The sequence below is a fragment of the Rissa tridactyla genome, chromosome 3 (assembly GCF_028500815.1).
Source record: "Rissa tridactyla isolate bRisTri1 chromosome 3, bRisTri1.patW.cur.20221130, whole genome shotgun sequence".
NCBI lineage: Eukaryota > Metazoa > Chordata > Aves > Charadriiformes > Laridae > Rissa > Rissa tridactyla.
This window is the reverse complement of record NC_071468.1, coordinates 59,677,048-59,703,961: the sequence shown is the minus strand read 5'-3', so window position 1 is coordinate 59,703,961 and position 26,914 is coordinate 59,677,048.

Sequence of the window (26,914 nt, the reverse complement as noted above, 5' to 3'; positions counted from 1 at the left end):
TCATGGAACAAAAGCTGGATGGGAGCACACAGGAAACCAAGGCAGTAGCACCGCACAGGGCTGGCCTATAGCAGCAGATGGCTGGGGACACCATATAGCAGTAAAATGCCATCTACTTTGACTATATCAGAGCTTTGGACAGCAAGATTGGTCACCAAGGAGACACTGGAGGAAGAAGGAAAGGGTAATTTCACCCGCCTGGGGCCACATGAGCAGCAAGTTGTACCCTCGAATATCCTGCCCAGTTCCACCTTTTCCTTCAAGCCCTCTCCTATTTACTTATTTTGCTAAAATCACTGAGAAGCCTTGAGATGGCTCTTGTGTTTGAACAGGGCAAATCCTGAATCCTCAGTGCAGGGTACTCACCCAACACATTTTGAGTAATCTAGGGGGAGCTTAGGCTCATTTTGAGTAAAATACTTAGTTTTGCTTGACTTCATGGGAAATAAGCAAGTGCTTGAGTGCTGTGTTGAATCAGAGAAAAATTATATGCGTGGTTTGCATAAATAATAATTAAATCTTTTATGATTTTGTATGTCTGTTATCTGGTATGGATCTTGCATATGTAAATTTTCCATCAAATTCTGAAACACAGTGCAATGAAACAACTTTGAACTTTGATTTTCTTGTCTCTTTCTTTCTTTCCTCCTGAACCATTTCTTTTGCCCAGTAAGGGGGTTCCATGATTTTCCTACATTTTCTGGCATTTGTTTTCCTTCTGCATAAAGCTTGACCACTTCTTCTATATAAACTTTGATCACAGTCCCCACTTCTATCACTTCTTCTTCCCTTCCCCCCCCCCTTTGCTTTCTTCCTTTAGGTGTTATTTTTATTCCTTCTTCTCTGGTTGTTCTCATTACTTTTGTTTTATGCTGTCTTGTTCTCCTCTTTCTCTGATTAAGTTATAACCACTCCTTTTCAATTTTTATACTGAGCATCTATTGACTCTGTTCTTCCTCCTTAATCTCTCCTTCAAGGTTAGAGGAAGAGATAAGATGATGGTAGCTATGGCCAGAGAAAGGAGAAATGAGGCATCAAGATTGAAGAGAAAAGGGATGAATGTCACAGAGCCTTTAAGCATGAGGAAGAACAAGGTAAAGTAACAGTTATGAAAAGAAAGGAGGGAAGGGAAGGTTTCCATAAAGAACATGGAAAAAGGATGGAAAATAAGGGTAGTAGGGGAAAAACTAAAGTGTTACTACTTTTATTCCCAAGTTCAATGTTCCCTCATATCTGAAGGACCTGAAACTGCAAGGAGTAGAAAGCTCCATTTAGTCTTAAATCAATCCTATTAAAAGGAATACCTTGATTACAGTTAGCTTGCCAGCATTTAGAAATGAGACAGGAATATGGCCAACATTCTTCTGGCTGAATACACAGATATAGCAAGACACATTACGGAATGATAAAGTACCTAAGTGCACCAAGCCCTTATTTATCTAACTTTTGTTAACCTTAGCAGAAAGCCTGCCAAAATATTCTGCTAGTACTGAAAAGCCAAGCAAGTAATAGTCTTATAACCAAGCAACATTTTGAATGGCACAAAACACTGTATTTGTACTGCCTAGGGACTTCAGAGTTTCCTGCTTTTGAGATAGTCAAATGTGAGAAGTGTGAGCTTGAAATCCTGGCCTTGCTGAAGTCAAAGGCAACATATCCACTTAACTTCTACAGGGCTAAGTGCAGCTAGTTTCCAAATAAAAGGGAGCTGACTGAATGCTGTCTGTGTGAATGTATCTAATTTAGACGGTTTAAAAAAGCACCAGAGCAGAAAACGCAGACAGCTGATGAATATTAGGGCAGGAGTGACAGAGAAACTACAGGTAGAGAGCAAGATCATGAAAGGACCAGGGCTGAAAGAGTGAAGGAGAAAGAATATCCAGATAGGACTGTAAAAGGAACAGATGAGGATCAAAATTGTCAGGGACTGCAGATGAGGTGAAATGGAGGACACAGGTAATAAGAACTCAGAGCCATTGTATGCAAAGCAGAAGTTGTTGCTACCAAGTGGGCTGAACTGAGGGCCCTGACAGGAAAGAGTGAGGCTCAGTATGAGTCTTTGGAAAGAGAGAAGTATTCTGCATCTGTGCTTGGGAACTGGGCACAATATTGTCATAGCTTTGCATCTGTTCACTTCGTAGCTATTAAATACATTTTGTTTTCAAAAAGTATGAAACATGCGTACTTCTTATATATTCAGCATTTATAGCACTCATCTTCTGTATTTCAAGGGTGTCACACCTGAAGTCTGCCTAGAGACTGCCTTCTCCAGGATGAGAAGGCAACACCAGGGGCAGCTCTGCTCATGTGAAAAGCTGTATTTCACCTGTTAAAAATCTTGCAATGCTTCTCCAAGCAGAAGTACAAATATTAGACCGCTGCTTCACTAGGCAATAGAAATTTATTATTTTCTTCTCTGTAGTAAGAAAGCACTAATAAAGCACTAATTTCATTCCCTGAGAGGCAGCAAGAGGGAGAAGCTGCTATATCATAAAAAAAAAATCCTGGTAACAGAGAACAGTATTTGATATGCATTTTCTATCATCTTGTCAAAACTAGTTTAAATTCCCAATGGATAGGTCTTCTGCTACTCCTTCTTGGAGCATACTCCATTATTCCTAATGTCTTTTTCTTGATTTTGTCTTTGCTTTACAATAAGGTAATTTTTCTTTCTCCTTAGCATTTACATCCCATAAGCATTTACAACTTGTTACATTTCATCTCAGTTACTCTTTCTCTAAGTTGCCTATACTTGACTGTGTTATTTTTTCTGTGCTAGTTCATCTTCCTGTTCTCCTTCTTTGGATTTGCTTTAGTTTATCAGCTGCACTTTAGCAACACACTAAATCAAACACACACGTAGTATTCTAGCCAGGCTACAACAGAACTACACAGAGAGGGCTATTAAGACAGGGCTCACTGATGCACAGCTTTTGCACATGCAGCCTGAAATTATGCTACGCTACATTGCAACTGTGTTATGTTACATATGCATGCTTAATTTTCTGTTCACTATTACCTCTTAACAATACGGAAGACAGTGGTATAAGGCTATTCAGCTGGTTTACACTCTTCATGAGCATGGCTTGAATGGTAGTAATGATGTAATTAAAAAAACCCTGAAATCTGAATTGGGCTACTGTGGACTTTACCCAGAAATTACTATTTTATTTTATTTTACGCTGTTATATCATGAGAGGTCTGAAGTTTAGCAAAATATTTACCTTTTGCAGCTAATGGTTTCACTTAATGAAAACACGGGGTTTTTTTGCATAGGTTGAAGAAAACCCACTCAAATCTTAAGCTACCTGAACAAAAGAAACAGTTTTGCTAATTAGGAAACAATTCTAATGCTCCAATGGACTTGAAGTTAAAGATTAAAATCAGAATTGTACATAGGCTTGGTAAAGAGTTTATATGGCGCTCTCCTGGGACATCATCAGCAGTACATTGTTGCTTGCAAAAGTGTAAGCCCTGGCACTAAATACGTATACAGGATCTTCAGAAAGGCAACTTATCAGGAGAAAATACTCCAGAAATAGATATGTACAAATGATTTCAAATAGAGTGCTGTTCTCCCTCTAAATACACAAGGTAGGATCTGCCTAGAACAATCTGCAGTTGGGAAATACCCACTATAGTGTAGTATTAGTACTTCATTACTATTTGTAAATCATTCTGGGGTAAAGGAGAAGGAATATTTTTTCCTTCACTACCTTCATGTTGTTCCTCCACAAAACAGAGGATGCTCTAGCAGCATGGATGATCGCCTTGAGAAGATGTGACAGCAGCAAGTGTAAATGTACCTACAGTACTGCTAAATTAGTTTCCCTCAATAGCATGGACAAAACCATAAGCTACTCATGTTTGCCTGTGACCCATGCTATATAGTCAGATAGCTCGTTTACATATAAGTCTAATTCATATTCCACTGCATTTCACTGCTGTTATTACAGTTGCTCAGGAAGCAATTAGTCCTTCTTGTTGCAATACAGACACTGCAAATATGCAGAAAGCAAAAGACAGTCCTTGATCGGTCAGCCCTTCCTTTATCCTTGTCACAGCTTCTCCCACGCTGACTTCCTACCCTGAACGCTAATGGTTGCAGACCAGGAGCGATGCCTTCCAGCTGTGTATTCTCTTCCTTTTAGATAAAGAAGATAGGATCAGCGTGAGGCATTGCAGATGAGAAACTTACAGTGCGATGTCAGCTAATTCTGTAGTGTTTATAAATCATTTTCAGATAATGGATGCCCTGGAATTCAGATTATTATTGTCTCTTTAATCTGGTTTGAAATTGATAAAGCTAACACAGTTTCACAAGCCAAGCCATCTTCCCCATAGGTTTGGAAACTGGGTTTGTGCATAAACTAGGCTTAAACCAAGTTTGATCCTATTAGTACTCGCATCCCAACCCACATTTAAATCAAAACTGCATAGAGCAGTAAGTTTTTATGCCAAAGTGATAAAAACTATAATGAGACACACACATATACACATCGCTATCACAACATATATACATTGTGTCCTAGGCATACTTTTAATCTATGTCTAACTTTTTTAGTAGTGACAAAGCACCTTTCAGTCATTACTAGAACCATTAATTTAAGTATCAGCGTTGTCTGGATGTACTGTTCTCCTACAGTGCCTAGGATGTCCATGCAGCCATTGATTTAAGAGACAATATCACTTGCTTCCAAGTTTATGAGGCAATAAACAGCTCCCGCATATTGATGAATGCGGAGGTGTTTGCTCAGCACATTTGCAGGGGACGTTTATTACCCAAGTGCTGTGCTTTAAAAGCAAATGAAATTGCAACTATTCTCACTTTCTTCTGTTGGGGGGAAGGGAGAAAAATACTGTTGTTTCTAATTTGTTCCTCCACTTTCCCTCCTCCTGTGACTCATTAAAATGACTGACACAGCCATGGACGTTTCCCTCATCTGTGCAGTTGATGATTACAATCATTTTTTCTTTGGTGGCTTTCCATGAAACTGCTTTAGAACAGGGTGCAATTGTCAGAATACCAGAGAGACATGACTAAGATTATTCCTTTGTGTTTTATTACCCTATTATCCCCTTCCAAGGGATTAAGTTAGCTCATCAGCATAGCCACTTAGAGTTACTAACCCTACAATAATATTCATTGCTCTGTCCATACAATAAAAGAATGAAATAATTTTTAATCTGCAGAATTGGGATCATGTGAATGTCAGGAATTAAAAGATGAATCTTTGGATTGTACACCTGGCAAATCTAAACTCCTTTTAAGTATATGATACTGGGAAAAAAGAGAGGGCAGAGGAAAGAGATGGGATTGATTGCAAAGCTGCATGCCAACTGAGTTGTTATGAGGATGCCAAACAGAGAGAGCAATCCGTGAAAGATGTATTAAATAATCAAAATACAAAACTGATTTAGAGCTGCTGTAATTTCTCCTTTGCTCTTTGTTCCCATAAGAAGGATGTTAGGGACAATATTTTCTTACAAGAAAAGAAATATGTTCCTAGCTGTTATTAAAATATATACAAACATTCTTTAATTATTTATTTAACTATGTTGGGAATTAAAACAGAAACACAACTGAATGAAAAGTTGGAATACAAAATCTATGAAGCAAACAAATATTTTCCAAAATCCTTGAGATGAATGGATCAGTGAAAAGTCTTTAATCTAAATAGCAGTACATCTATTGTTTTAAGAAAAGGATGTCTGAAACTTCTAGCAGAGCAGATAATTCCTTTCTTGTCCTTACAATATGAGATTAGGGAAAAAATATTAACTTAATATACTTTATAATACTCATTAACTTTCTTCATTGTTTGTCTCGATGCTCTTTTCTAATTTAAGATTCAGATATGCAACCTGCATTCATTTATATAAACCTTTTCATCTCAGTAGTGCCATTAAAATCAATGGCACACGTGCTTAGTACAAGCCAGCCGTTAGCAATGTTATGCCAGTAGGCTGTAAAAGGTCATTCTTTTCCTTCATGTTTGAAAAATGCTTTCAATCCATTTGGAGGTGTAAAAATTATAACATTAAGAACTAATACATCTATTTAAATGCAGAAAAACTTCCATTGATTGTACTTAACTAGCAGTTATTACTTTACACTGTTAGGGAAAAAAATGTCTACCACACCTGCTTTAATCCATATTCTTGGTCTTTTCCATTGTGGTCCTTTTCTCTCTAGTACTCTTTCTCCTTCTTCCAGTTGTCCTGATTTTTCGTTTTGCCTTGACTTTTGTCCTTCATTCTCATTTGACAGAGTGAATTGTTAAGGAGAAGTGAAGGGAGCTTATGGGGATATGGGTTATGCTGAGACCTGTTCAGTCTTTGTCACCTGTGCTGGGGATGATTTCTTGCAAACCGCCAGACTCCAGTTTTCTCTGCTCTTACCGTCTCCTGCCTTTCTATTGCTATGGGTTAAAGGGTAGTCCCTATAAGAGAATGGGAGAATAGTAGCATCTCTTAAATTTACAAGTCAGTTGGCAAGATTTAGTTTACATAATTAGCTTGGTAATGTTGGGTTATTGTAGGCTATGAATTACGGAAATCAGAAGGAGCAAGTCTTCTAACAGGTTTTGAAAACCTCACTGAACTTCTGTTTGGAGAGTTTATTGGAGCAGGATATGAGTGGCCATTTAAAGTCACATATTTAGATCCTGCTTCAACATTCCCAAGCTGGCTGCAAAAAGTGAATTCCAGAAAGACAAGAAACTGAAATTAATGTTTTTCCATGTTTATAATTTTAAATAATGGATGCGTAGAATTCTGAAATTGGAATTACTTAAAAAAAAGTCAAGGCGATAATGGATGGAGCCTGTGCTTCAGTCTGGGAACTGAAGTGAAAATGAGTGTCATCATAAAATGGTTTAAGTTAGCTCTAGTTACATCAAGTGTGAAACAAAATAATGGAAAAGAGTGTTTACTATATAGGGTTTTTTATGTATCCTGTTCTATAACAGTTGGGCTACTTCTGACAACTGATATAGGAAGAAGGTTCAGTTGCTCAGTAAACTTTTTTTTTTTTCTCAAAGCAATGGGAGCAAAATAAAGTTGCCTCCAGGAAAAATAAAAGTGGCTTTTGACACTACATGCTGGTGAGAAACACCGAGAAGATGCAAATGAAGACAGTAATTAGTCTTTGTTAGGAAGGACTGTTATCCATGTCCCATGGAAATAAGTGGGTGATGGCAATAATTTTGGAAAAGTCATTCTGAGTGTGTGGGCAGGTGTCTCGGTCCCACTGAAAAGGGAGATGGCAATGATTTTGAAAGAGATCAGTGTTTTATGGATATGATGTGCCAGCCTTTGCAGGAGGAAACTTCAGAAGTGTATACCAACAAATACGACACTTTTGCTTCCATATTTTCTCTGCCAAGCATCTCAAATATGATTAATGCATTGTATTCAGTAAGCTTTAGTTGCAGGGAAAGTGTGGAAAGCCTACAACACTCTGTGTGAAGATTATTAGGGGGTCCCCAAAAATCTTGTGTTGAGTGACTAATTGCTAGCAGCAGACACATTTCCAATTAATTTTAACACAAATTATTCAGATATAAATTTTCAGACAATGAAAGAGTGTAAATAAGCTCTTTCATTTGCATATGCTGTTTGGCCCAAGGGACATGTTAGTGCTGGCAGCGAAAGGAAACCAAGAAACACTTTTGTTAAAAGGAGAAAGGAGTGATGCAATCACGTCTGTTCTCTGATGCCATTTTACTGAGTTATTGAAAACACATGCCACCCTGTATCTCCAAACACAGAACAAACCTAGGTGATATTCACACTTACAATTGCCAAGTTTGTCTTCCCAGTCTGTTCTGTGCCCCAGAAAGTCTTCTCCTTTCCTCTGTTCCCTATTAAAGCCGAACAAGCACCTCGTATCTCTATCTGTAGTTGGAGAACTCCTTATGGCACACAGCCTAAACTTGAATCAGGCCTTAATATGAAGCTTTTTGCTAGTGAAGGGAACTCCTGCTCTTTCCAACTATTTGATTTGTATGAAGGGGCTTAATCAAGCCTTCTCTTTAGACAGATTTAGGGGTGTTCAGCACACCTTTAGCTACACCTGACATGGCCTAGACAGCAGCCACTGACGCTTTCCAGCACAGCAATATTGTATCAAGCTACACTACCATATACGATTTCGTTTCAAAGCCCTTTTGTTCCTGCAGGGGTCCCATCAAGCAAAGCATACACCAAAAGCAAAAATTCATAGAAAACATTGGCCCCCTACCTGGATAAGAGATACGTGTTAAAGGGGAAAAATAAAAAGGAATTATATCTGGCCTGCTGCTTATGTGTGATTTTCATATGTATTAGCATAATCAGATTTATCATCATTCTTATGTATCTCTTGAGAAGCACAGCTGACAATTATTTAATTTTTTTGTAGTAAAGAAAAGCACATCTCTTAAGCACCACGTGACGGGGAGCCTAGTTTTGAGACAGGGCAGTACTTCAAAACATTCCCCATGAGAGAAGGACACTTTGGATGAGCCAGTATGCATGAAAAGTATGTGTATACTGGAGCACATTGGAGGCCCTGAAAGGAGAGCAGTCACTTCCTTCATGAATTAGTACAGGCAAGCTTTGCATGCTGGATTTATTCACTCCCTCCTCACCCCCAAAAACAATACCACACACTTACCTCCTGAAAACAGCTGCACTTTTGATGTGTTCTTAATACCATTTGTTATTTCCTGGGCAAAACTGAACTGTGGCTCACCCTCCAAAAAAAGCAGACGTAGATCTATAAAAACTATCTTGCTATAAAGGACTCTATAAAACAGTATGTTTTAATTGCTTCCTGGTTTCAGCAAACTGTTTTATACTCAAAGTTAACATTAAGTTGACACTTAACTTCTTTGGGCTTTTTATTATTTTAAAACATAAATTATCAGAAGCTATTTATTTTAGCATTTGCTTTCAGGAATGGAGGTAGCATTTGTGTGACTGATTAAGCATTTAAAAAAGCAGCACAACCCACCCCAGTTTTTAATTAGTTGCACAAATTATCACCAAGCACCGTAAATTTAATGTCATCTCTTTTACAATAACAAAACAAATACTGAGCAGGTAATAACACATTTGTATGGATCAAGTGAGTATCCTGTGGGTAGGTTACTATTACGCTCATTTAGGATACAAGAAGATGGGATTGAAGGAGATGCCCAAGGTGATGCACTCAACCGATGGCTTGGCTTCTGAAACAAGGAGACTGACAACTCAGGAAATGAAGATGTTTGGCTTTATGCAGAGATGACAAGAGCTCTTCACCATTCCCTGCCCCTGTACAGAACAGTTTAAGAATCACAAACACAATCAGCTGCACAATTACTGCCTTTCTTGGAAAAAATACATGAAACAGTCTCTGTTTGCATTGTACACGCCTAACAACGTTTTGGTGCTCAGTCAGGTAAATCCTTCCCTTAATATCCTGTCTTCTCACAGATGTTGAGCCTGTAATATGGCTACTAAAATGTATTTAAAAGGTTTATTAACTTCTAGACTCTTCTGAAATCTGTGTCACAACAAACTGGTATCATTCCAGAAAGAAAGATATACAGTAGCTTCTGTAGTGAGCTCTGGCACTATTTATCTCTCAAATGAGGTATCAGCTCATGAGCTTAAAAATCAACCAAGTGAATTTTTACATTATAGATTCTCACAAGAATCAGATGAAAACTGACAATGGGCAAGAGAACTGAAAGCATGCATGCTGCTTACAGTACAAACTACAGTCATTAATAACCTGCTCCCAGGTATCATGTGGTAAAGAAAACCGTGGCTGATCTGTAAGCATGAGAGGGTCAGTAGGTAGTTCAAATACACCTAGCTTTTGGAAAGAGCCGTTCCACATTCTTTCCTGTGGAGGATAGGAATGTACAAAGAAAAGCAGTATGTTACTTTAAGGTAAATCAGCATCCTATGAAAACAACAAAAATGAGTCTGCACAATCTGAAGATTTAGCCCTTTTCCTGGAGCAGTCAAAACTTTACAAGCCACAGTAGAAGCAACACTGAAACGGTGCATCAGTAATGACCTTTTTCCTATAACAACCACTCTTCCAAGGTCATGCATTTAAGAGAGCTGACAGATGAAGTCTGATAAATCTAGCTGCAGCAAATTAGGATGCCATTCCCAGTGTTTGTCTGGATTCACCTCTCTGCCGTGGATTACCGCAGAACATAACGTGTGCTCATGCTTCAGCCCACCTCAGCATTGCTCCTGGAGGTCGGTGCTACAGTGGCAAGCTGTGAATTGAGCTGGCTGAGATGAAGCCACACACGCTGTTCTCCTGCCCCTTCTAGAGTGGCTGCAGCCTCTGGCAAAGGAGTAGGCCAGCTACACTCTCCGTGGCTAGAGCTGCCTGAACTTGCCTGTTGAATTCACTAGGGTGCACTACAATTCAGAGGCTTAAATGCAACCCCTGTAGGTAAGAGCTTACAGCTGCCAAATATTATGCAGCATCCCTGATGGGCTCGGCAGCCTATGTCAAACCCTGTGAGGTTGTAGTTACCATCACGCTGCAATCATGTATCTGAACTGCAGGCTACAATTGCACCTTAAGAGGAGCAGCACTGAGAGAACATAACAGAAATCTGTCTAGCATGCAATGCTGGCTTTTAACAGCAGATGCCTAGAGCACAATATAAGAGCACAGGTACTTTTAAAGCCAGAGGTAGCATCACAAACTCCTCTTGTAGGAATCTAGCTAATTGCTTTTGGAACTCATACAAACTTCTGACTTCTACAGGAGGAAGAGCTCCAAATTATAACATTTTGTTAAAAAGTATCTCTTCTTGTTGCTTTCAACCAGCCATTTGCTAGTTCCTGTAGCAGCACTTATTTCTTGGCTTGGAAAAAGCAACAATTCCTTGTCCGCTTCCCTGTGTCTCTCACAGGTTCACAGACCTGGATTGTCACCACCTTCAGTCATTGCCTCCCCAGACAGAACCATCCTAGTTGAGTTATTTCTCATCTGTAAGTCATTCCCTTCCCTTCCCTGCTTGTTATTTTTCTCCATCTTTCCTACTCTGCTAGTTAGTTAGGGGTAGCACACTGTCACCTTTGTAACACAGGAGTCAGAGTGGCCTGTGACATTGGCACAAAGACATGAGGAACAGCCTAAATCACACTTAACTGCCCAGCACTGGGGACGGCCACCAGCCTACCACCTCCTAGCAGCAGGATAATGTGTACATCCATCTGTGATGGGCACCTGTATGCTCCCCGCTCACTCACAATCATATACCCTAGACTATGGGTTCATTAATGATTTTCTGCTCCTCTCAGGCCTCTCCACCTCTTACCTTTGGTAAAGGGATGAATAATCTTTGCAGAGATGGATACTCCCAATAAATTCACTGCTTGAGTTAAACTATAAGTTTGTGCAGATATCAGACTTATTAATAGTTAGAAACATTCTAAGATACAACTACAGGTACTCATTCTGCTCTCCCACTGCTTGACCCCTTCAAATTCACTAAATTAACAAGATTATTTCCACCCAATTGAACTATCAAACAGCAAACATACACACACACAAAAGGCAAAGCAACAACAACACAACAAAAATCCAGAACCATTAAGTTGGGTTCCAAGAAACTACGAGACTGCATTACAGATTATTAGGTTTAAAAAATAATAATAATTTGGGATAAGTAGTTTAGCAAAGTAGGGATTCTGTTGTCATGTTCTTTCAACAACTGCAAGATGAAAAAGTTGGCTTTTAAAATGAAAGCTGACTATCTGATGCCAGAAGCTACAGCTTGAAAAAAAAAAGTTATTGTAAAACCAGCGAAGGAATTCTAGGTGATGACACCATCATACCAGACAGGTCCAAGTCACATGAGATTTCACTTGGCTTAGCATTTTCAGTTTGTGCACTTAAAACTATAAGATTCAGCTGTTTACAGTAAACTAGTGAAACAAGGACAGTTGTTCAGTGACATATATTAGTTCAGGCAACAGGTACTCTGGATTTTATATTCACCTTCAGTATATTTCATGTTTTTTCTTTTCTATCTCCCCTTCCGAATAAGCAGAAAAGACTTTTTGAGACTGGCAACACATATTCTGAGAATGACTGTGCCTTCATGTCTGTAGCCTCAAGAGGAAAACTCTAGCTGTGGGGAATTTGTGTCTAGTGAATTCTCTTTACAGAAAAAGAAATGGGAATCTGTGCAAACTGTGAATGGATTGCTGGAAAAAAAATGCAAAAAAACCCCCCAAACAATCTCATTATTGAGCATAAAATAACCCAACAGAAAGGAAAGGCACTGTAAGGAAATTTTAGCCCTCAAAGAATTTTAGCCAGCTGCAACTGCAGTTAATGCAGTCAAGCTAAACACTTCTATAAAACATTATTTTAACAGTGTCCATAGTAATTCTTGATCATAAATTAGCCATGTCTAAGCTATTTTAGTGGGGATTGCTTGGCCATCACAGGTCAAATCAAGCCCTCACCACTTTTGTAACATTACTAAATTAATAGAGATGCATAATCTAGAAGGCAGGGCATGATTGGCCATGAATATTCAAAATTAGTCACATCTTTTCTGTATTTGACAGAGTATATTTGCTTTAAAATAAGAACTCATCATTACCCACAAATTTATATTGGTCTCTCCCTCATCATGTCAGAAACTGGAAAAAGCAGTGAACCTGCACTCTGTATGATTTAAGTATGGAAAAGAAATAAGCATTGATTTATTCCCCCCCTTCCTCTCCCCCAATGCTATAGAGAAATACAAAGTAGGCAGTATCAACCTCAAGTTTTCTACAAACTTCCCTAAACATAAAAAAATTATACTTACAAATGTCTACCAAATAATTATACAATAAATAATATTAACCATGGAATCAGACTGTATTAGTACCTTTAAATATAACCTTTATTCTCGTTGAAGAAAACATATTTTATTTTTTCATTGGAACTGAGAGCAAACACCTAATGTATAAAATATTTCAAAGTTTGTTAATTATGAAAGAAGAAATGTAATTAGTCATAATAATTCTTGGGATCAGTTTATAGTCAGTCTTTCTCAATTAAACTTGCAATCTATAGTTTTGCTGGAGGAGATACTGAAATGTCTCAGATCTCAGCAGACTACATTCTGTATGTAGAAAAGCTCCACAAAAGGTAGTGACAGAGCAGAGCACTGCCTCTGTTTAAACTGTTCTTGAAAATAGATTTTGCAGTTTGCAGTAGAATAACCTTCCTGTAGACGACATGCAAAGGGTAGCCCTGTTGTACTGCAGCCTCTGCCAGTGGTAAACTAGACTTGAAGATGGAGTGCAAAGGGAATGTATTTTGATCCGTGACCATCTTTACCTCTTGATCTCTATGCTGGCAGGCACTTGCCTCTAAATGTAGTTCACTTCCTGGACTGCTGATAGCCTATGTTGGAATAATTTGCTATTTAAATATTGCCATCAGTTCTAAGAGTAAGAACTCCTTTTTACTGCAGGAAAAGCAACTTCATAGTGAATGAAAGAATAAAGTAAAACACAGTGGACTACGGGACATGCTATTCTATGTAGGCACAGAATAGTTAAACCTTTCACACCTCTGATAAATATGGAGGAGGTGTCTTTTGTCCTCTCACTTGCAAGGTTTGTCCATATAGCAGAATCACAGCTACACTAAGGACCATTTCCTAGAAATGTATTTTACCCAGAACTGTATCTAATTGTTTTGCTCATAGACGGGGACACTTTTCAATGCCTTACGGATTAAATTACCTTTCTGTTACTCCTTTTAGATCAGAATCCTGAAGCACTAACTCGTGACACATGTGGAGCAGGAAGGCAACATTGTCCCCCAGACTACATATGAGATATTCGTTAATGTGTGGTTATTAAAACATACATGTTTGATCGTACAATATAATCAAAGGCAACTATAGATGGAGTCTGAATTGAGGTACTATGCTATACACCATTTATGGATGCCTCTGTCACTATTTTAACGTAAATATGCCTTGATTTGCTTTCAAAAAGTTTTACCATAACTATTTTTTTGTATGATAGCATCATCATGAGGCCAAACTCTGATTAAGTGTCCAAAGCGTGTAACCAAAATGAGTTGTTTGCAGAAAACCCTTGGTTTTGTCAGATGCAGCTAGAAAGAGCAGCTACAGCAAGAAAAAGGATGGAAATATCTAGATGGAAATTAATTATCATACTGTCACACCTATAACTCCCAGGCAATCTGTAAAATCCCTGAATCCTAGTCAGTATCTGTGTAGGTAATATGTTGGTATGTAAACAGTACAAGAGGAAGTTTATCCCAGAGTGCCTCTTCTTTAATAGCTTCTCCATTTTTCATCCCCCATATCCTCTTCCTCCATTGGTAATAGTTCTTTGCTTTTACCTCATATTTTGGGCATATTACTCAGAAGTACAGATTATTAAAGAATATGGACTACTTGAAGATTTTTTTCAAGGAACAGAATTTTTAAAATACCAGTTATCAGAAGTGCAGTATGTGGAAGAATATATGGATAATTCACTCAACCCCTGTATCAGTGTGCTTGAAGCCTGGGAAGCCAACACTCAGCTCTCTTGGTCAGGTTATAATTTCAGATAGTGCTGGGCAGCTATCTGAATCTCTTTGCATGTTTATATGGCCTATCCCCACATGCTGACAGGTTCACACCTGTAAATCTGATTAACAGACAATGTTTGACTTGATTAGTCAAGTGCAAAGTTCAATGCAGTCAGACATTTGAAACTCAAGATTTCCTGGAGCTGTTTTAATAGATTTGAGACCTGAGCAGTGTGCAAATGAAGCAACAGGAACCACAAATTCTTACAGACAGTATTTCATTTCTTCATGCTCAGGAGATACTGGATCAGGAACTGTTTGGAAGTGACATACCCCTCCCTTGCTAAATGCCTTAGGACAGACAGTCGTTGCCTTCGGAGCTTTTCTGGAGCTTCTTCAAATGAAAAGTAGCAAATGTATGTAACAATAATCAGCAAATTCTGGTTTCCTATTGACTACTGTCTCTCTGCGTTTGGTGATCTCTAAAAGTCTAAAGGCTGCTTTGAGATTATTCCTTCACATGAGAAAGACGGACTATATTCTCCCTCCAGCCTTTCACAAGACTTATCTATTTGCAGTTTCTAAGCTCATCCTCTTGTTTTCTTATTGCTCTTCCATTCCTGTGACTCCCATTTCTCCTCGAATTAATGTCAATGCAAAACCTTCTTTCTAACACTCTGTCTCAGCGGAACATTTGTGATACCACACATTATAGATTCTCTGTGAAATCAGTTTCAGAGTAATGATACGCTATGTATGCTTAGAAATGCACTTATGTTTCCAAATGTCTCCTTGCATATTATTAAGGTTAGTGAACCAAAAAGATGAGTAGTTCTGTCACCATAAGGAGATCAAAGATGACACACATGACTACAGATACAGACCAGTGGCCTAGTTAGTGTGGGAAAAAGTCATGGAAGGGTTGTCATCTATTATTTATACCTACCCAAGATGCACATGGTATTTTACTATCCAGTAACAAGACATGGATCCTATAGGACCCGTAATATGAAGGAAATTCATGCTGCACTGAAGTAATTCCAGTATTGCAAACCCCTAATACTGACACAATTTGTAAGAAGCAAAGCAAGATTTAGTTTCATGGAGTGCACTCTATAACACATTATAATACCTAGTCTCAGGAATAAACTCTGCTTTCTGGTACCATGCATCAAATGTGGCATCTGCATGTACAGACCCAGTTATCTGTATTCAGACTCTCAGAATATTGTCCTAAATTAGGTCAAAACACAGTACAAGAATAACAGGACATTATGACAGGGCAAAGTAATGGTGGAAGGAAAAAAATCAATAAATACAAAGAAAGGATGAAAATTGCTTTGGGGTGAGCAGTTATTCCCACAGAAAGACTATTTGCATTGATTTAATTTCTGCCATGCTTTGTTTTCAAGACTTGTAATGATCTGTACTATTACTGTCTGTTCTGAAGCATCGTCAGAAGGCACGAACAAAGTCATGAATAAGCAAAAATGAGAAAGAAAAATTTTATTTTCTCCATGCCATCTGTGAGGGCCAGGAATCACCTGCAGGCATTAAAACATGAGCTGGATAAACAGGGTAGTCAGGAGGCTGAAGCAGAACAGAGTTCAGAGAGCAGCAACTGAGATGAGAATGGGGAATTTAGCAGGACAATCATAGACACAGTGCTTTAATAATCATTGACCTTGCACTAAACAGCACAGGAAAAAGCCAGTGCTCCAGAGATTTAACACTGGGCAAAACCAACAGGAACAACATTAAACAGATTTCTCTTTCAAGTGCATGTTATTCTCCTATCCATTTCTCTCTAGCCCTACTAGCTGTGCCCCATCTCCAGTATCGTAAATCTACTCTCCCCTTCCCCCTGAAACTCAGAGGCCTCTTTGAAACCTGCAGGGTAACATTTATATCCAAATCAAAATTTTCTTTAATATGAGAGAACTACTTACCAATGAAAATTCATAATTTTTGAGAAGACATTAAAAAAAATATAAATCCAAACCCTAAAATTACCATGCTATATTTAAACTGAGAAAAATCCATGGAATAGCTGGCTTTCACTCGGTGCTTACACGAATGCACAAATGAATATCAAAAGATTTTTCCCTGTACTATTTGCTTTATCACAAAGTAGCCATTAGGAAACTTAGCAAAGATTTCAGTGAATTTGCATTAAGACTAATGTTAGTTACACTATCATTTTGCATAGCACAAGGCAATTTAATGATTTTTTTTATTTTCAGAGCAAAGTACTCCTTGCTCATGGACACTTTTAAAATTAAGCCTGTATTTTACAAAAAGGGAGTCTCAGGGATTGACCTCCCTCTGTCATTCACTTTCACACATTCTGCCTCCTTTCTCACATCCTTCAAGACACATGTGAAGGCACTGTGGTTTGTAAAGGTGATGTACCCGGTGCCTCCAGTCACACAACAGGAAAGGAAGTGGCGTACTGCTGCTGGAGAGCACGAGCTTGCACAGTACCACAGTCTCTCATCTTCTGTAACTCCATGCATTGGGTGAGTCTGTTTAGTGGATCAAAGGATCGATATTCAGAGGAAGCATGAGTGCTGTACAGTGCTTCATAAATGCATGTGATGAGGTGGTATACCGAAGATGAGTTTCAGGAATTGAAACGTCCTCTCTTCTCAGATCAAAATATTGGTGCACACTCACTGCTGCTTCCACTTCCCACCTCAGCTGACCCAGTGCCCCTTTCATGATTCATCATTCTCCTTCCACAGACGATGTGGAAACTTCTCTCACCCAGGCCTCCTTCCTCTCTAAGTTACCTGGACCCCTGTGTCCCCTTCAGAAAAATCCTGTCTACCCTCCTCATGAAATATGGCTGCACGTTGTACAGTGGACACACGCACACACAGTCTGTGGGAAGGCATGGGGTAACCTGCTGTTATGTTGCAGCGACATTAGGTATAACTTTGGCAGGTCTCTATCCTAGTGGCAACCACTAGCAAAAGCTTAAAGAAATCTTTAGGGATGGCATTTAATACAGTATTGCCTTCACATGGAATGCATTCACTGGAAATAAAGAGGAGTGAGCAAATCACTACTGCTTTGCAAAAGGAGTGCACAGCCTCCAGTTTTGAGAATTTCTGCTTCAGGGAAGCAGGCAGTATGAATGGTATTTAAATATTACCAGGAAAGGGAGGGGAAGGTCACCAGAACAAACAGGTGGGAGTGATTTCTCTCTCTAACACACCATGGTCACCAAGGCTGGCAGCATATGTCAACTGCCTAATCTGGAAGGATCACTGCCATTCTGCTGCTGCTGCAGCAGTTTCTATGAGAGCTTGGGTCATCTGATTCAGGGAAAATCATCCAACCCACTGTAACCCATTGAAATATGCAGTGTGACTTTTCCTGGCTCATTTTATTGTAAGCAGCTGAGGCAGAGCTCACACAAACAGCTCCCCAGCAGAGCCACAGGAAAGGGGCAGCAACAGGCAATTGGTAGGCAGTGATGGCTTAAATCAGAGCTGTATGCAACACGAACATCTGCAGTTTGGTCATTTGTCAGTACAGTCGGTGTTTGTCAACGTGGTCAATGAGGTTATTTGTCAAAGCAAAACTCTGCTGAGTTCCCAGATGCCTCGTTCTTTCATGCGAACTTCCCTAACATAAGTGCAGGAATAAAAATAATGTTCTCGTCATTACAAGAATAAATTCATTAAAGGTTAGAACAAAATCCAAAACAATTACAAGGAAGCATTTACCTCTCTACAGACAGCATCTCTCTGTTATTTTTGCCAGCAATTTGGAAAACTAATTAAAATAATGGATTATTCTACTCAATGTTTTAAACTAATCAGTAATGCTAACATGCTATGCATTTGCTCTTTCCTATAAACACTATTTTAAAAAGCCTTCCTAAATTGACATTTTAAAATAAAAATAATTTTCTTGCTCTTTTTAATTATTTCTAATCCAGTAAATTATAAAGCTTAGCTTGCTGATATTTGCATCAATGTGAGAAAGCACAGGTCATTGGGACTGGGTAGCTGAAGAGGTTTAATAGACCAAAGTATCTTTTTCCACTGGTTTGATCAAATTAGGCTTAGATAGCTGTGACTAGAAAGCGTTGGCATTACAGAGAGACTCGATTTCTTTTCTCCAGGAGAAATGTCAGACTCTGATCCTATGATATTGATGTACAAATGCAGGTTCATTGACCGATACAGAATCCCATTAACTTAAATGGGGCTCTACGCAGGCATCTGCCCTCCTCACAAGAATCAAGAACTTTATGATTGGAACCTAGTTCCCGAACAACAGGAGTTTGCATCTCATAACCTCCTTCCTCCTCCATGCCCCAGTTTCATGTTGTCACACTGCCGAAAGTTTCAGGAAATTTAAGAAAAATAAAGGTGCAAGAATTCACTCTTAATTCATAGACTAACTCTTCACTGCTGTGAAAGAGTTACTACAGCAACCTCTATGATGAGACTCTGTTCTGTGGATAAATGCTGGGACTAGATCCCCAGGAAGGCAAGATTTTCATAAGGCTTTTTGGATACCAAATATGTAATATTTTAAAGTGGTTGAACTTCCAAAAGGGTCGAGCACTTTTCAGATGTCTCCAGATGAGCCTTCCAAAGCAGAAGCCCACTAACCTAAGTCAGGCTTGAATACCTTGCCTCAGGGTGTTTTTCACAAACAATACATATACACTCTGCTCATAACATCTGTCTCTTCCACTTGCATGAGAACTAAAACCCAAATAAGGGAAAGAGATCCTAAGTTGAGCTATAAATTATAAATAGTTCTTCGGTGAGTTGACTTTGAAGCTTAAATAACAGAGCAGTAAAAGTCTGGTAAACGAAAAGATGCACAGTTTTAATTTGGTGCTATCCCAAAAACTCAGTTAAAGCATTTAAACATCTTTCTTTACTTTAACTAGAATCTTCAATGGACCGAAAGCGCCTCTGGGGAATCAGTAAAGCATTCTGCAAGATCTGAAGAAGATTTGGGGGAGGAGGCCACAGAGCGGGAAGGGGTGGGGGGGGGAAGGAGGGGGGAGAGAACTACCCGCACTTCAAAGAGTTTCCTTCAATATCGCTATTTCAGAAGAAGATTTACAAAATGTTTATTATTTATACATTTAATTATTTAAACAAATGTAATGTATTACTCAGATGAGAACAAAAAGACCTTGAAATCTTAATTTTTACGCTGTAAAAATATTAAAGTCTGTTGGACTGAAGTTTCCTTTGACATTCCTTTCTCTTTTTGAAGAGATTTTTTTCAAACCAAAAGACAAAAATGATGTCAAGTTCTCACCTCTCTGTTGAGGTTCAAAGGATTTTTCCCCCTTCATTTTAGTATTATTTTGTATGGTAAGTATCTCATCAAATGAAGGCTGTATTTGAATTTCAATGAAAAATAAGATAGAAGTAAGAAGCCAGAAGCAAGCAAACCACACTGAGAGCGGTACTTTCTACACTTTTGGTATAGCTAGCTACTCTAAAAAGTTTGTAAAAAGACCAGAAACAGCAACTGAAAAAATGCAAAAAACCCATATTGATATAACTGCTGTTTCATTATGCCACATCACCTAAAACTAGCTTCAGAAAATAGGAAAATACTTTCTAAAGCCAGGACATCTAAAGGTGTTCAGTGGCCAGGGCTGTAACCTGTGGGCAGAAGGATGGCACAAAAATGCTAGGAACATTTTTGTTTGTTTGAGCGTCTGTGATACAAAAATTCAGGAAGTCCTGTAAGCATTTGATGAACTTCAAAAATACACTTAAATTCTGCTTACAGTTATATGACTTTAGTATAGCCCTGACACTGTTCTGAGCTGGCTCTTAAGCCTGCAACAACATATCACAATGTTACTTTTTTGATCTTCATCATTTCCAGGCCTCATTCTACACTTCCAAATCATGTCTGTTTCTTCGAAAACACAGATTTACTATGGGAAAAGTTTCATTCAAATTCTACAGGGTAAGCTTTCAAAAAAAACTGATCTGTCAGGTGAGACAGATTTAATAAAAAGTGTTAGCAAGCATCTCTTCTGTGTCTTCTAGGCCTTTGTGGAGCAGGCCTTTTCAGGAGAGGAGCAGTGCAAAAAATACATACACACCTCTGCTGTCAGTCCACCAGTTTTCCATAGCCTCCTGCACAGCCAGACGTTCTGCCCATTGCCCCTAGGTCCTTTGGGAGCATTTCGTTCTGTTAATGGACACCTGGCTGCACTCACTGCTGTGCCGGGTGAGAGTACTCATGCCCGCTGGCCATGACAGCATTCCCTCAGCTGACCCCACTCAGCCCACCGAAGGGTTGTGCTAGTTTTGCCCCAATGTGCTCCACCTGCTGCAGGTGCCCAGGCGGTGGGGAGCAGCCAGCCATCTGCCCCGTGTTACAGCCTCAGAGCAGCACCTGAGCAAACGGCATTCCAGAAGCTCCTGGGCCAACGTGGGAGATGGATGTACAGAAGTGCCTCTGCAACCTTTGACTGTGAAGGTGAGTTCCTACAGCCTACCTAAAAGGCAGTAGCAAATCAGAAGATTTGTCTATGGCATGTTGCATATTTTAGCATAACTTCAATAGAATCAGAGGCTATTGATTGATTCTATGGCTATACAAATGTTGTCAGCTATATGGCAGGCCAGAACTGAGTTAATGTGCTGATAAGACAAAAAGCCTTTGCCAGCAGGGAACTGTAAAGCTCTGAATTCCCTAAGGCTGTAAGTAGGTGAAGCAAAGGTGTGCCTGGTTACCTACTGCTATGCTAACATGACTTGGACAATTCATACAGCTGATGAGAAGCTCCTAGAAAAACAGAGGTGCCTTGGCAATAGTGTGCTTAGCTCTACTGAGAGTATTGTAATGTTCATTTGCCTTTTCTTTGCTTGAAGTAACATTTATCATTGTTTAGGGAGTACCAATGGCAGGGTTTCCAGTAAACTTTTCCGCTATGCTGTCCTTTATCTCCTTCTGTTATTTCTATCCCTGCTGAGAGCTAGTCAACACACTTTTTTCTGGATGAAAGTTTGTGTTTTCTCAGTCGGGGACTGAACTTTCACTGTGCTTGAGAAGTTTTGCAAAAAGTTACTGCTTTCAAATCTATTTTTACTAGGGGAAAAATTCAGAACAAACCAGTTGAATTTACTGTTTTGTTTTGATCATGTTTAAAACCTTTGAAATCTTTAGGTTTTACAAAATGATGTAGGTTATTATTCTGATTAATTTCCCATCTTTTTTTACTGTATTAAATATCATTTAGTATTGTGTTAAAGACAAGCTCGTTATTACTATTCAGCACTGAAGCAATGTACTTTTACTTACCAGTGTTTCAAAATCACAAATTATCTTGCAACCTCTGCCTTAACGAAACAACCTCCCAACTTTATATAAGGCTTGCTTCAAAATTTGAAAATACTCTCTGGAATATGGGAAATAAGGTTAGAATCATAGAAATTTGACTTCAAGTTATGAAAATCTCAGTTACTGAAGTTTCTGTACTGAAAACTCAGTATAGTTATTTCTGCTTACTGTTGCTCTGCATAAGTTTGATTGATTCAGCCTTTTCCTACTTCATGATCAATTAATGAAACACGTAAGTTCTCTTAATGTGAAGGATGCGTTATCCAATTCAAACTTACAACTTCAATGGTGATGCCATTTGCAAGGATGGTTTAAGTTCACACATTTAACAATGGAAGTAGCATTCTAAGAGCAAACACAGACATAGTTATTAGCAGCTGCCAAGCCTCAGACCAGCTTGTGCCCCGTAGTCCTTTCAACTCTTGTCAGACCTCCTTCAGGTTAGAGAAAAGAAGAGTTAGGTAGAGACTCAGAGTGCTGCAAACCTTTTAATACCCCGCAAAGAGCATTGTAAGGCAGGCAGGTCCATACAGAGCCTCGTGGCTGGAAGGAAACATTTACGCAGAACTTCAATGTGAGGTGTGAAGACAGATCCATACCAGTTTGTGATCTCTCAAATTAAGTTGTGGAGGAAGAAGTTCAGATAGAAAGCAGTCAGTCTGCTTTTTCATCTAGTCTTAGATCTAAGAGTCTTACAGAGACCTTTGTTATTTTAGCCAGTTTTTATCTGTTTACTTAGAAAATTTCTGTCATTTTATCTGTTGCATGTTGCTGTGACTATGTTGTTTTCTTTCTAGTAAAAAAGGTAAAAATCAAGATGTGCTTTATATCTTAGTCTGTGGCCATCAGATGACTTGAACCATAGAAATATCAAAATACTGCAACAACTTGTTTGTTACTATAGAGTTAAATAGGGAATGGGTCATTATTTATTTGATTATTTTCAAAACAGCACTGAAATTGCAAAAAGATTGTTTGAAAATGTGAAGATATAGCAATACCATGCATTTTCAACTTTGACTTATCTATAGCTGATAACGCTGATACTAACATTAGTAAACGCCACTGCCTACAAACTAACTCGGAAATGAAAAATTATGCTTAGATGACTGTTCTGCTTGCATTCGTCATAATTCACTACAGCAAAATCATTGTTTGATCTTGAGTGTTACATAATAAATGTTACCAGTTTCTTTTGCTTTATTAGCCAAATAATTTTGTAACAGAAGGTATTTTTTCAACTTTTGATTCCACGAAAACGAAGAGGTGTGTCTATAATATATCACCATGCCACTGAAAGGGTCTTAAAATACTACATATTACCAGATACTTATAAACATGAGGTGAGGATTGCAACTTTTAACAGTTTAAGGATGATAAAGTGGTTCTTTCAGTGAATGACCATGACTCATTTCTTTCAAAATGAGCTAAAAGATTTTTTTTTTAAAATTAGGACAAGCTGATCTTATATGTGCTTAAGTTTGATATAGTATGTTAATTGCTGGGTTACCAAAGACTGATGACAAAAGCTTTGGTCATAAATAGAGCTCTCATATAAACACATCCTAGTGAAAGGGGAAAAAAATTAATTCAAATATATACATAGGCTTATATACCCGCCTCCCCATCTTGAGTGCACCAGCCAAAAATTACCTCAACTTGACTCTGTCCTCTTTGGGGAAAAAAACATAAAAGAACGACTGACCTTTCAGGAAATCGCCGATGGTGAACTCAACCAATGACTTCTGGTTCAAAAGGTGGACAGGGGTTGCAGGGTAGTGCCGGATTAGGAAGCTCGGTAGGGTGTTGCAGGTGCTGTCAGAACCCAGCCTGGGGGCCCGGCACTGAGGAGCTCCACAGCTCGGGGCGGCCTGGGCTCTCCCCGTGTCAATAGATTTGGGCAGGTGGGAGAAACCTGCTAAATATTGATTCTGCTATGGCTTCGAATTAAAGTCAATTTAAATAGTACGTGCAAAAGAGTTTTATGAATTGATTTCAAATGACAAAGAAGTATTGAAAAGGCATTAAACCCATGTACCATTTCAAACAATAAATTTAAGCTTAGGATAACTGAATTATGTGTTTGAATGCAGCCGAAAGGGTAGGCTTGCGGGGGGAAACGCCCCGGCCGGGGAGGAGCGGTGGCTCCCTTGAAAGTGCCCTAACAGTGAGATGCGGTCCCGTGTGGGGTGGCGGCTCGGCCACCCCCGCTTCCCCACGGCGGTCCCGCCCAGGCCGTTGCCGAGGGGGCGAGAACCTTCTGGAAGGCGGGCTCCAACGGCCGCCGCGCGCAGGCGGGGGGGGGCGGGAAGGGGCCGGTCCGTCATGGCGGCGGATGGTGCTGCCTCCTTACCGAGCAGCCGCCCACTCAGCGGGTAAGAGGGGGAACTAGCGGGACTGGAAGGGGCAGGCATGGCGCAGGAGGAAGGGGGTGTGCGTGTCAACAGGGCCAAAAGGAGCTGTTGGGACAGTCCCATAGAGAATGAGGTCCTGTGTGTCGGATCGGGAGGCCCAAAGGGCGCTTCTTTCTGTGTATCCTCCTCATCTCCCACCTCACTGACTACTAATTAATTAAAAAAAGTTGGGAATAACCTTCCCTCCAAACCCCACCACCACTTTCAGTCCCAAGGCAAAAAAAAAAATTAAAAATGCTGCCGATGGACAGAAAGTGTCAGATTCATAGTAATTATTGGCTTCCTTCTGTGCCTGCTCAGTGGTGGCACTGCTGCCCAAAACTGCATCACCTCTGTGATGGACTGATCACCTACTTGCCGCCCCTTTGCCCAAGGTGGAAGGGAAATGACAAGTCTTGTTCTAGAGTTCTTGTAGGAGAATGTATAGTTTCACAAATAGCGTGTCCAGATGTTGTTAAAAAACAAGCAAACAGGGTGCATATTAGACTGCCTATTAGAGGAATTCAGTAGGAGTTCTGCAATCTCCTTAGATAATCGTAGACTGATAGAATGGTTTAGGTTGGAAGGGACCTTAAAGATCATCTAGTTCCAAACCCCCTGCCATGGGCAGGGACACCTCCCACTAGACCAGGCTGCTCAAAGCCCCATCCAGCCTGGCCTTGAACACTTCCAGGGATGGGGCATCAACACAGCTTCTCTGGGCAACCTGTTCCAGTGTCTCACCACCCTCACAGTAAAGAATTTCTTCCTAATATAAATCAGTTTAAAACCATTACCCCTCATGCTATTGCTACATTCCTGATAAAAAGTCCCTCCTCATCTTTCCCATATGCCCCCCGTAGGTATTGGAAGGCCTCAATAAGGTCTCCCTGGAGCTTTCTCCTCTCCAGGCTGAACAACCTCAACTCTCTCAGCCTGTCTTTGTAGGAGAGGTGTTCCAGCCCTCTGAGAATCTTCATGGCCCTCCTCTGGTCTCACTCCAACAGGTCCATGTCCTTCTTATGTTGGGGGCTTCAGAGCTGGACGCAGTACTCCAGAGCAGAGGGGCAGAATCACCTCCCTCGACCTGCTGGTCACGCTTCTTTTGATGCAGCCCAGGATGCGGTTGGCTTTCTGGGCTGCAAGTGCACATTGCTGGCTCATGTTGAGCTTCTCACGCACCAACACCCGCAAGTCCTTCTCCTCAGAGCTGCTCTCAATCCATTCTCTGCCCAGCCTGTATTTGTGCTTGGGGTTGCCCTGACCCATGTGCAGGACCTTGTTGAACTTCATGAGCTTCACATGGGCACACCTCTCAAGTCCGTCAAGGTCCCTCTGGACGGTTTAACAGTATATTTTGTAGTGCCCTTTCAGCATGAGTTTATCACTCTAGCACCATATTCTCTGCCGGTACCTGGGACAAGAATCTGTGCTGTGCTTTGTGCGGTCAGGCTGAAGGTCCAATGCATGTCATCTCTCTCTTACACTAGGTTTTGGGATGCTCTGGGAGATAAATCAACTGGCTCGTGCAGAGTTTGCAGCCAGCAACAAATCACTGTTTGTAGTGTAATGGGTGAATAACTCTGTGAGTGTATGGTCATAGCAGCTGTCAAAATGTTCTGTGTGGAAAAACAAGCAAACCAAACACCTGCATGCATTAAGTGCTTAACCCACTTCGCCTGGACTAGGTTAGAAACAGTACCATTAGCAGTAGTGCTGCCCTGGTTTGCAGGGAGGTAATAACTTGTAGGAGGCACAGGCCAGGAATAATGACCTCCTCAGGTAAGGCCACAGCCAGAAGAACGTACCTGGCTGCAGCTGAAGATACAATAAGCTAATGAAATTAGCTTAAAAGTATCCTGTTTAAAGAAGGTGTTTAATGGAAATGAACTGTACATACACATTATATATTGGTATATTTTCTTCCTGATGCCATACATAAGGAACAAAATATATCTCATCTGATGGCCCACTAATCAATGTTTTGGTTCTGTGAGTTGCCTTTCCTAGACAAGATATGCATGTTGTGGAAGGTTGGCATATGCTAGGCTGATAGATATGCATGAGCCGCTTAAGGTACAGAATGAGCTGTGGCTGAGCTGACGTTATGGAGGCCATAATGTTATTTTCACAGGCTACACTGGTCATGCATCTAAGTGCTTTTAAATGGGCAGTTTTCCTGTATTTAAAGAAAACTCTCTTTACTCAAAAGACCCTATATAATAGAAAAGTGAGGAAGTTGTAGTTACTGACTGGAAAGGTTAGTTATTTATGATAACCATAAATAACATGCCCATTGTGAAGAGGTGTAGAAATGTCAAATATATAACTCAAAGCCCTTTTCTCTTCGTTACCTCTCCTTGACAGATCTCAACTACCTCCACACTGTTAAGGCTGGGAGCCCATTGTAGTTGCTTTTCCCTGCAGGATAAGAACCTTCAAGAGATGCTGCCATCTCAAGAATTGGTGATACAATCCAGCACACTGAAGAAATCCCTCTATACTAAAAGGTATCAATAATAGACAAACCCCAGGCTGTTCAGTTCTTTAAAAAATCAGGACCCTGTATTTGGTACTAATGTATAGGGGAAAGGAAAGAAGCAACATGAGA